Below are 10,473 nucleotides of genomic sequence, written 5' to 3' on the forward strand. Positions count from 1 at the left end.
TGGTCATCTTTCATAATTACCATCCCTTCTGACCCATCTGTCAGGAGAACCACTGTTTATTCCCAAGGCAGCCCTGGCCTCAGCAAAAGTACACAACTTTTTTATTTTGTGTATTTTGCATTCTGTTCTCTCTGGCTAAAGACTATTATACTATTATTGTGTCTGACAAATATAACCCAGCAGGTATCATGACACCACTTGGAGTTGAACATTTTGAAGGGTTTATGTCCTAAGAAAACACACTAACAAATATAGCTGAACAGATGGATCCTGATCACAGATTCAGAAAGGTTGAACACAGCAAGTAGTGAAGATTGATACCTACCTACAAAGCAGCAATCTGGACTTAGAGAACAGCAGGCTGCCACAGATATTTGGCATATTTATTGAACCATTAAAAGAGTTTCACAGTCCTCCTAATTATTATACCTGCCTCTGGTTACATAGAGCTAGTCTATAGTGCATTTTCCACTGATTTATTTAACTCTTAAATACCATAAACTTCTTAGCAATACCTATGTTCATGCAGAGGCAATAAATTTTCTGCCATGCTATTAAACATTGTTTGCACTTTAGAAATGTCAGTGATATTTGCAGTTCTAAACACTGTTTTATGCCATTCCAAAGGTGCAGTTGTTAAAGTCAAAAATATTCATGTTTTAAAAGCCTCTCTCATATAAATGGCTCAGGGTCAAAAGACATGAAAAAAATCTGTTTCATCTTAAATCTGTTCAAATCCATTATATAAAAGAATGTCAAGGAGAAAATAAATCCTGGAAGATTCGCCTGCTTTGCAAAATGAAATGAAGCCTTAGATTCATCTCCATTCTCCTTTACAGTTTGTAAAAGTGTTTCTCAACTAACAAATTTCAACACATCAGTAAAATCACTCCATTCAATCTATTATATGTAGCTAAACACTAAAGATAAAATTGTGTTTTTGATTGATGGCAATGGAAAAAGTCCTCTTCCTTGGAAACTGAAGATGCCACAGTTTGTGTATGCTAAAACGTGCTCTCATTTCCTGAGTTTATGTCTTCTACTTAAATCCCATGACCTTTAAAGAACTCATTGAAAATCAAAGCTGCTCAGCAAGTCCAAGAATCCAATGTAATGATCAGAAGCCGCATTGCCCATGTTCATGCATTCGAGAGGTGTCAAGCCATTACAGCCTGGCCTCTTGTTAATGGGCACTGTGTTTCACTAACCAAAATAATTTAAAACAATTATTCATTTATTCAGTATTTTTGAGCAGCTACTCAGAGCCAAATATAGCATTAGACACCACAGAGAACTCTATGAATAAAAGAACAGGGTCAAGGTCCCGTAACACCCATAGAGCTCACAATCTGCTGGTTAGGGTAAACATTAAATCAAAATGAAGTGAAATGCATGATAAAAGAGAAATGAGATGATTTTGAGAGTACGCAGTAGGGAGGCCTTGAGTGGCCTGAGGGGTCAGAGAAGACCTCAATGAAGTGGCATTTAAAAGTAGAGTTCAAAGAGTAGGAATCACATTTAGAGAAACCAATGGCTTTGGTTCCAACAAATCTGCAAGTTACTCTCACCCTGGACTGTAAGATACCCTTGTAGCTGCTCCTGCTATTAAACCACACTTCTTCTTTGAAGGGAATGTAACAGAAATTCGTTTATCCCCCAAGTATTGTAAGATACCATGGCTGGACAAATAATGATTGTGTCTCTTAACTGATAAGTCCTTTTCTTCTCTCATGTGACCTCTCTGAATTAACTCAGGCAGTAGAAACTTGTTCAAAGAAGTTAGCTATGTGTTTGGGGATGGGGCAGTTTGAAGACTTCCACCTATTTGAATTAGATAATGATGAGGGAAGAATGATGTAAGGGTGTAACTTGAAGTTGTAAGAAATCAGCCCCAGCTGGAGGATATGGGCCTAGTGTTCCCTGTTACCATGGTGATTAAAACATGATCCCAATTTAATCAACGGCACACAAACAGAATCTCCCTGAAATGTTGTTGCCTACAGTACAGCATCCGATTTCCAGTTCTCTGGCTCTTAGTGATCTTAGTTCAATTGTAATGGCAAGCCCAGTTTATCCCACCTGAGATTACGCTCTACTCCCCTTATGACTAAGTGTGTTTAAAATTGTAGGGAGGTTTGGAATAAAATATAAATAACAAAGTGAATGAAATGCATAGCATTAATACCAATATGTGAAATTCAGAATAATGTGTGTCCAGTGGGTATTTAGTGTGCTCGTGATGGTGAAGAGAACATGGTATATTTTAGAATGACAGTTTAAACAGAGAGAGAGATTCCAATGTTTTAAATTTCATTAATTTGTAATTTTTATTAAAGCATGTAAGATATTTTGACTACATATTTTAAAGGTACTGGGATGTTTAAAAGAATTTTATATTTTTTTGTATTTACAAGCTTGACTTATTAAATGTATAAGAGTTTTTCAAGCACTTAGTATATTTTGCTCGTTGGGATCAAAAGTTCACCTGGTCAGGTATTTGAAGTGCTTAAAAAGAAGGTACACGGGGTGGGGCAAAAGTAGGTTTACAATTGTGAGTCTGTGAAAAGCAGAATTTATTCTTGTACTATTATTTATTAATTATTGTATTACTTTCCATACAAACAAATACAAGCCTCCTTTTGCCCCACACTGTGTTAGACTTAAATATGCACTTTGAAATGTTGAAAAGAATTGAAGTACCTAAGTTTATAAACAGGAATTCATTTACTTAAGCAGAATTTAGGCTGTTCAGCCTCAGTTGATCCAACATTAACCAGAGGCTGTTTTGCAAGAGATTGGCAACATGCACTAGATTTATGGAACAGACTAAGATCTTAAAACCAAATTGAAAGGCCAGGAGAAAACCACTTTTGAATTTGTAATTTTAATAAATTAACATAAAACCGAGAAACTGCAAATATTGTTTCCTATACGCAAAAGGTCCCTCTTAAAAAAGAACAGGTCCCTCTTAGACAGTGAAAAGATCAGTGATAAAACCTACTCATTCCCCCACAGATCATCTCAGTCACAATCTCAAGCAGCGCTGTGTACGTATTCCCTGTATCACGAACCAGACTAGGAGAGGTAGGACCTGAAGGCTAGCCATTCAGGCTGAATTCTCAACTCCATCTCCCTAGCCTGTCTCCCATGACAAAGGGTGGGAAACTCCAAAGGTCAGTTTCCTTGCCTTGTTCACAGCAGGTGGTAGCCAGTGACTCATTTCTGCTAAGAAGAAACTTTTGAGGACACCCTCTGCTCTCCTGATAAAAGAGGCATATGCAGAAGGATAACTACTGGTTCACGATGGTTCTTCCCTCTTTCTTTCTGCCTTGGAAAGCTTATGTGGTATCAGGGCATGCAAAGCTATTTTGTAACGATGAAATGAGAAGTACAAAACTGAAAAGCCAACATGCCGCGCAGAAAGATAGCATGGGCCTGGGTCACTGAACTGTCAGAACAACTTAGCAGACACGTGCATCTGGATTCTCTTATTACTAAATAATAAAGAGTCTTGCGTTTTAAGGCACTGTTAGTGGAGTTTCTGTTACTTTCAGGAAAAAAGTCTTTCTAATGATTATGCCAGAGAAGATCAACTGGAGTAGGAGGCTCTCATAGAAGAAGATCAAGAAGAGAGCTTTTCTAGACTCTCCTGAAAAATGTCATATAGCAGCTGCATAAAGCCAAGTCCCTGAATCTTAAATTGTTGGAATAGCTCTTATCCTTGACAGCATCATCTCACAGAGAGAGAACATGTGAGAAGACGTTTTAAATCTGAATGTGGCTGAATAATTTCTATTAACTAAGATATCACATATTTAGACTGAGTTTACTGGTAGCAACTAGATTGAGGTTTTTATTGCTATATTTATGGTTCTGGTTGTTGTTTTCTACTACTATAAGGTAGACTAGGAACTTGAAAAAGAAAAATAATTCACAAACAAAAAATGGAGTTATATTTTCATATGTGACTGAAGTTCACATATCTATATCTCCCCTCTAGCTGCTCAGATCTCAGGCTACCTGGCATCAGAAAAGAAATGAATTGGCAGATGAATACATTTACTTACTAGAAGGTATTTGAATCATTCCAGAATAATTCACACATATATTGAATCCCTAATATATGTCCAGCTCTGCTCAACCTTACTTTTCCTAATTTAAGTACGTTTTACTATTTAGAGGAAAACCGTTGATTTTGCACACTTGGGTGATTGAAACCACAAAAGCTGAGCATTAATCTGAACTAGACTTCACAAGGCTACAGAAAAAAGTCAAGCCCCAGTCCAAAAAGAAGAGGAAAAAGAGATGTTCCTCTTCCTCACTTTTCCATTGCTGGAATTATGAAGGTTTTATCTCTTCCCATACTGATCTCACTTCTAATTTCTTAAATGCCTGAAGAGATGAAATGCTAAAATGTCCTTTTTCATGATGCAGCTGAACCCAATGGACTTTTCTTCCTATGTTCTGTGATACACACTTGGAATATAAGAAAGCATCATGGATAGAAAAAGTGTTTCAGGTGGTGTAGGGGTGGGAAGCATAAGAAGCCAACTCAACCAAACCTAATTTACCAAAAAAAGAGAGGAAGATGGAAGTCCACAAAGTCTAGCCCAATGAGGCCTTATTTTTAAACTTGGTTAAAATGAAATTATTTGCCTTAATCATCCTCATCGACATCAACTAAGAAAAGAAGCTTGAAAATTTATCTATTGACTTTGCTTAGGCTTTATAAGTAAATTGCACACTCTTGTTTATCTAAGCATTTCTAAGGCCAGAGAGTAAGCAAAATCTAATATAAACTATTTTACCTTTGAATTTACACATTCATTAACTTTGATAAGAGCACATTGTATTTTGGTTTATTCCAGGAATTCATCCAAGGGCATGCCAACAAACAGAGCAGGTGCAACAATAAATGTATGCAGATCATTGTAAAAATAAAATTATTTCCAAGTACTTAATATAGCCTGGCATAGGTTAAATCACATTTCAATCATTAATTTAACTGCTATCAATTGAATGTCTCCCTACTAGACATCACTTCTGGCCCATGCTTCCCAACTATTGCAATGGCTCATTCCACACCATTCATGGTTCCTATCTTCTCAAATAACAGATAGTGTACTTTCTCTTTTGTAGGAATGAAGGTTGTCTTACCTTCCACCGTACAGCCTCATATATGCATCAGACTAATATCAGTGAAGCCACATCAACAATTCCTTGAGGTGATTGTCAGTATCTATATAAGCCCTCAGCAAAGAGATGTGCCCTGAGTGGGAAGGAAAGCCTTTTGTTGTTTTTCTATTACAGTTGTCCCATTTTTCCTCATTGTTTCCCCTATCCCACCCACCCCACCTCCCACATTCAATCCCCACCCTGTTGTCCATGTCCATGGGTCATTTATACTAGTTCCTTGACTATACCCTCCCCCTTCTTTCCCCTCTTTCCCCCCACCCCCCGTCACTGTCAATATGTTCCTTGTTTACATGTCTCTGGTTCTACTTTGCTCATTTGTTTGTTTTGTTCATTAGTTTCCTGTATTGGGTGAGATTATGTAATATTTGTCCTTCACCACCTAGCTTATTTCACTAAGCATAATAGTCTTCAGTTCCATCCATGTTGTAGCAAAAGGTAGGAGTTCTTTCTTTCTGCTGCATAGTACTCCATTGTGTAAATGTACCACAGTTTTTTGATCCACTTATCTACTGATATGCACTTAAGCTGTTTCCAGCCTTTGACTACTGTAAATAGTGCTGGTGTGAACATAGGGTGCATAGGTTCTTTCAAATTGGTGTTTCAGGATTCTTTGGGTGTAATCCTTGCAATGGGATCTCTGGATCAAAAGGCAGTTCCATTTTTAGTTTTTTGAGGTAATTCCATACTGTTTTCCATAGTAGCTGGACCAGTCTGCATTTCCACCAACAGTGCACTAGGGTTCCCATTTTTCCACATCTTCACTAGCCCTTGTTTGTTGATTTGTTAATGATGGCTGTTCTGACTAATGTGAGGTGGTATCTCATTGTGGTTTTAATTTGCATCTCTCTGATGGCTAGTGATGTTGAGCATTTTTTCATGTGCCTATGAGCCCTTTGTATGTACTCCTTGGAGCAGTGTCTGTTCAGGTCCTTTGCCCATTTTTAATTGGATTGTCTTCTTGGTGTAGAGTCGTATAAATGCTTCATATATTTTGGAAATCAAACCCTTGTCCAAGGTATCATTGGCAAATATGTCCTCTCATATGGTTGGTTCCCTTTTCATCTTGCTGATGTTTCCTTTTGCTGAGCAAAAACTCTATAGTTTGATGAAGTCCCATTTGTTTATCCTTTCCTTTATTTCCCTTGCCCTAGGAGACATATCGGTGAAAATATTACTATGTGGGATATCTGAGATTTTCCTGCCTATGTTTTCCTCTAGGACTTTTATGGTGCCACGGCTAGCTTACATTTAAGCCTTTTATCCATCTTGAGTTTATTCTCATGTGTGGTGTAAGTTAGTGGTCTAATTTCATTTTTTTGAATGTCCCTGTCTAGTTCTCCCAACACCATTTGTTGAAGAGGCTATTTTCACTCCATTTTATGCTCCTCAAATAATTAATGGGTTAATAATGCATCAAGGAAGAAATCAAAAAGTTTCTGGAAACAAATGATAATAAGCACACAACCACCCCAAACCTATGAGACACAGTGAAGGCAGTCCTGAGAGGGAAGTTCATAGCAATACAGACCTACCTAAAAAGGATAGAAGAATCTCAAATAAAAAATCTAACCATACAGCTACAATAGTCTTTTTAATAAGCAGCACCTTTCAATCTGCTTGTAATAATTTTTCCTATACCACATTTATCTTTCAAATCACTCTTTAGCATTTTAAAGGACATATAAAATGTACAGCAAAACTTATCTTTTATTCTATCCTAGGGAGTAAAAGTGGTTAAGTGGGGAGGGATTGCTGATATTAAATATACATTTAGTATATAGATGGAAATATACAGATATAGACATATTTCACATAATATATGTATCTATATACATATATAGAGAAAAATTAATAACTAAAATACATGTGTATAATACTTTATATCATAGTCACCTTTCATATGTATTATTCATTCATTTATTCAAAAATATGTAATGATAACCTACTATGTCAGCCATTGTTATTGGCACATGATATAAATAAGTAAACAACAAAACATTTCAAAGTAACTATTCTTAGATACCCTGACAACAATCCGGGCCAAGAACCGGCATCCAGCAACAGAGTACTTTACTCCTCCCTCAAAATGAATGGAGACCAGAAATGGGATGTTTGTGACCAAAAAAAGCAGAATTTCATCCAGCACTTCTCCAAGATTGTCAGGGTCCTGACCAAGGATGACATGGGGCACCCAGAAATAGGAGATGCTATTGCCCGGGTCAAGGAGGTCCTGGAGTACAATGTCATTGGAGGCAAGTAGCAGCAGGGTGTGACAGTGCTGTTAACATTCCAGGATCTGGTGGAACCAAGAAAGCTGATAGTCTCCAGTGGGCCATGACTGTGGGCTGGTGTGTGGAACTGCTCCAGGCTTTCTTTCTGGTGTCAGATGACATTATGGATTCACCCCTTACCCGACGGGGGCAGATCTGTTGGTATCAGAAGCCAGACATAGATTTGGATTCCATCAATGATGCTATGCTTCTGGAAGCATGTTTCTACTCACTGCTGAAGCTCTACAACCAGGAGCAACCCTATTACCAGAACCTGATCAGGCTCTTCCTGCAGACTTCCTATCAGACTGAGATTGGACAGACCCTGGACCTTATCACAGCCCCACAAGGCAACATGGATCTTGACAGATTCACTGAAAAGAGGTACGAATATATTGTCAGGTATAAGACAGCTTTCTACTCCTTCTACCTTCCTGTAGCAGCTGCCATGTATATGGTGCACATTGATGGGGAGAAGAAACATGCCAATGCCAAGAAGATCCTGCTGGAGATGGGGGAGCTCTTTCAGATTCAGGATGATTACCTTGACCTCTTAGGGGACTTCAATGTGATGGGCAAGATTGTCACTGACATCCAGGACAACAAATGCAGCTGGTTGGTGGTTCAGTGTCTACAACAGGCCTCTCTGGAACAGCGCCAGATCTTGTAGGAGAATTATGGGCAGAAAGAGGCTGAGAAGGTGGCCCGAGTGAAGGCACTCTACGAGGAGCAGAATCTGCAGGCTGTGTTTATGCAGCATGAGGAAGACAGTTATAGCCACCTTATGGGTCTCATTGAGCAGTACTCATCGCCCCTGCCCCCAGCCAGCTTCCTGAGGCTAGCACACAAGATCTACCAGAGGAAAAAGTGACCTAGAGACTACCAGGGCAGGGAGGCGAGACTCCATAAATTACAGTAAATCCTCACTTAACACCATCCATATGTTCTTGAGTACTGAGACAACATTTTGCCATAGGCTAATTTATATAGCCAAGAGTTAAGTTCCTATGGCCTATTTCTGGTCACAAAAACATTACTCAACACTTTTAATATTAAACACTGAGATAAATATGAGTTATACATACATTGTTTTTTTAAGTTAAGGAATAAATAAGAGCAGGTAAGATTACTTTCCAACCTACTTATTCCAGTTAAGGGTTGTAGGTGACAGGAGCCTATCTGAGGCAACCCTGGACAAGGGGCCCATCTACCACAGGGCCCACTCATAGCCACATCCACTCAGGCAATTTAGATACCAATTCTCACCTGCCTATCTTTGGGATGTGGGAAGAAACCTGGGTCCTGTGAGAAAACCTAGATAAGGGAAGACTATGCAAGCTCCACACAGTGCATCCGGATGGAATAGATTACCTTTTCCTAAACATAAAGAAATGAAGGGGAATAAAACAATGTTATTCCAGGAAATAAATAAATAAATTTAAAAAAACAAACAAATAAATAAATAAATAAATATAACTTCTTGTGAGGACGGCAAGGGGAAACATATAATTTTTTAAAATCATCATAAATTACTAAATCCCAGTTTATACCTGGGATTTATACTCTCAAAAATTTCCTGGTTGGTACAAAATTACATATGTGGACATAGTATTAATAAGTAAACTGTATATTATTTTTAACAATTCACAGTGCTATGGAAAAGAAAAAAATAAAAAGTAGAGTTAAGGGGGTCTGATATGTGAGGAAAGTGGTTGCCATTTTAAATAGGGTGGTCACAATAGGCTTCATTTGAGCAAAGACTTGACACACAGTGTTGCTGGAAGAGGCAAGAGCAAGCAAAGCCCTCTGAGTTGAGACTGTTCCTAGTGTGACTGAGGAATAACAGGAAAACGAGTGGGGCTGGAGCAAAGTTAATGAGAGCACTAGATGAGGAGATAAGTCCAGACTGGTAATATAAGTGAGCAGATCAGGGAGGATGTACAGGTCAATATTATTAGGACTTTGCTTTTAATTCCAAGTGAATTAATGAGCCACTGGAAGGTATGGAATAGTAGTAAGCTCCACTAAGATCTGACTTGCTTTTAGCAGGATCATCCTTGTTGCTCCATTCAGAATGAAATTGGCAGGCAGGGTGGTAAGAGTGGAAAACAAAGACCAGTTGGGCTGCTATTGCAATAATTTAGGAAAGAAATATTGTTGCTTGGACCAGAGTGGTAGCAGCAAAGATAGTTGGATTCTGGATTTATTTTGAAGGTAGGGATAATGTAATTGGGTATTCACAATAACTCTGAGAGGTAGGCAAGAAAGATACTATTAATCCCATATTACAGATGAAGAAACTGGAACTCCGAGAGGTTGGAGCTTGCCTAAATTTACACAACTAATTGAATGGAAGAAAGTGCATAGAACCTAAGTCTCCTATTAGTGTCAGACTTTGTGTGTTATATGATGATTTCCAAACATACCACAGACTACTATACAGTAAGCATGTGCTTTCCTCATACCAGGCCCCAAAGTAGTATTCTCCAACACAAAAAGGTGAGAATGCTTTTATCAGCATCAGCCTAGGATTCCATTCATGACACATGTTAAGGATTATGTCCTCTCTCAGATGTGACAATTTTGACTGAAATGATTAAAATGACTTGTACATATATGGACATAACTTACTATCCTCCTCTAAAGGGGCAGTATCGTCGTCGTTGGCAGCCGTCCGTCTCGAGAGACGATGGTGTAGCTTCTTAAGAGTCTATCTGCACCACCGAGAATGGTTGTGCAGTCCGACTCGGGAGTGACACGGTATCTGTCTCCTCCCGTGTTGAATCGACATCTTGCGATGACGCTGGAGTGTCCTCTCCAGTGAAGCTGAAGCTACAGAGCCTCGAGAGACGATGGTGTAGCTTCTTAAGAGTCTATCTGCACCGCCGAGAATGGCTGTGCAGTCCGACTCGGGAGTGACACGGTATCTGTCTCCTCCCGTGTTGAATCGACATCTTGCGATGACGCTGGAGTGTCCTCTCCAGTGAAGCTGAAGCTACAGAGCCTG

The 10,473-nt window shown here is 38.8% G+C and overlaps 1 pseudogene; it reads left to right on the top strand.

Annotated features, from left to right (window-relative positions):
- The first annotated feature begins 7,246 nt into the window (after positions 1-7,246).
- Positions 7,247-8,344, top strand: LOC149990597 (farnesyl pyrophosphate synthase pseudogene; annotated as a pseudogene).
- Positions 8,345-10,473: the final 2,129 nt, after the last annotated feature.

The sequence above is a fragment of the Furipterus horrens genome, unplaced genomic scaffold, assembly GCF_987537825.1.
Source record: "Furipterus horrens unplaced genomic scaffold, mFurHor1.1.pri manual_scaffold_17, whole genome shotgun sequence".
Lineage (NCBI taxonomy): Eukaryota > Metazoa > Chordata > Mammalia > Chiroptera > Furipteridae > Furipterus > Furipterus horrens.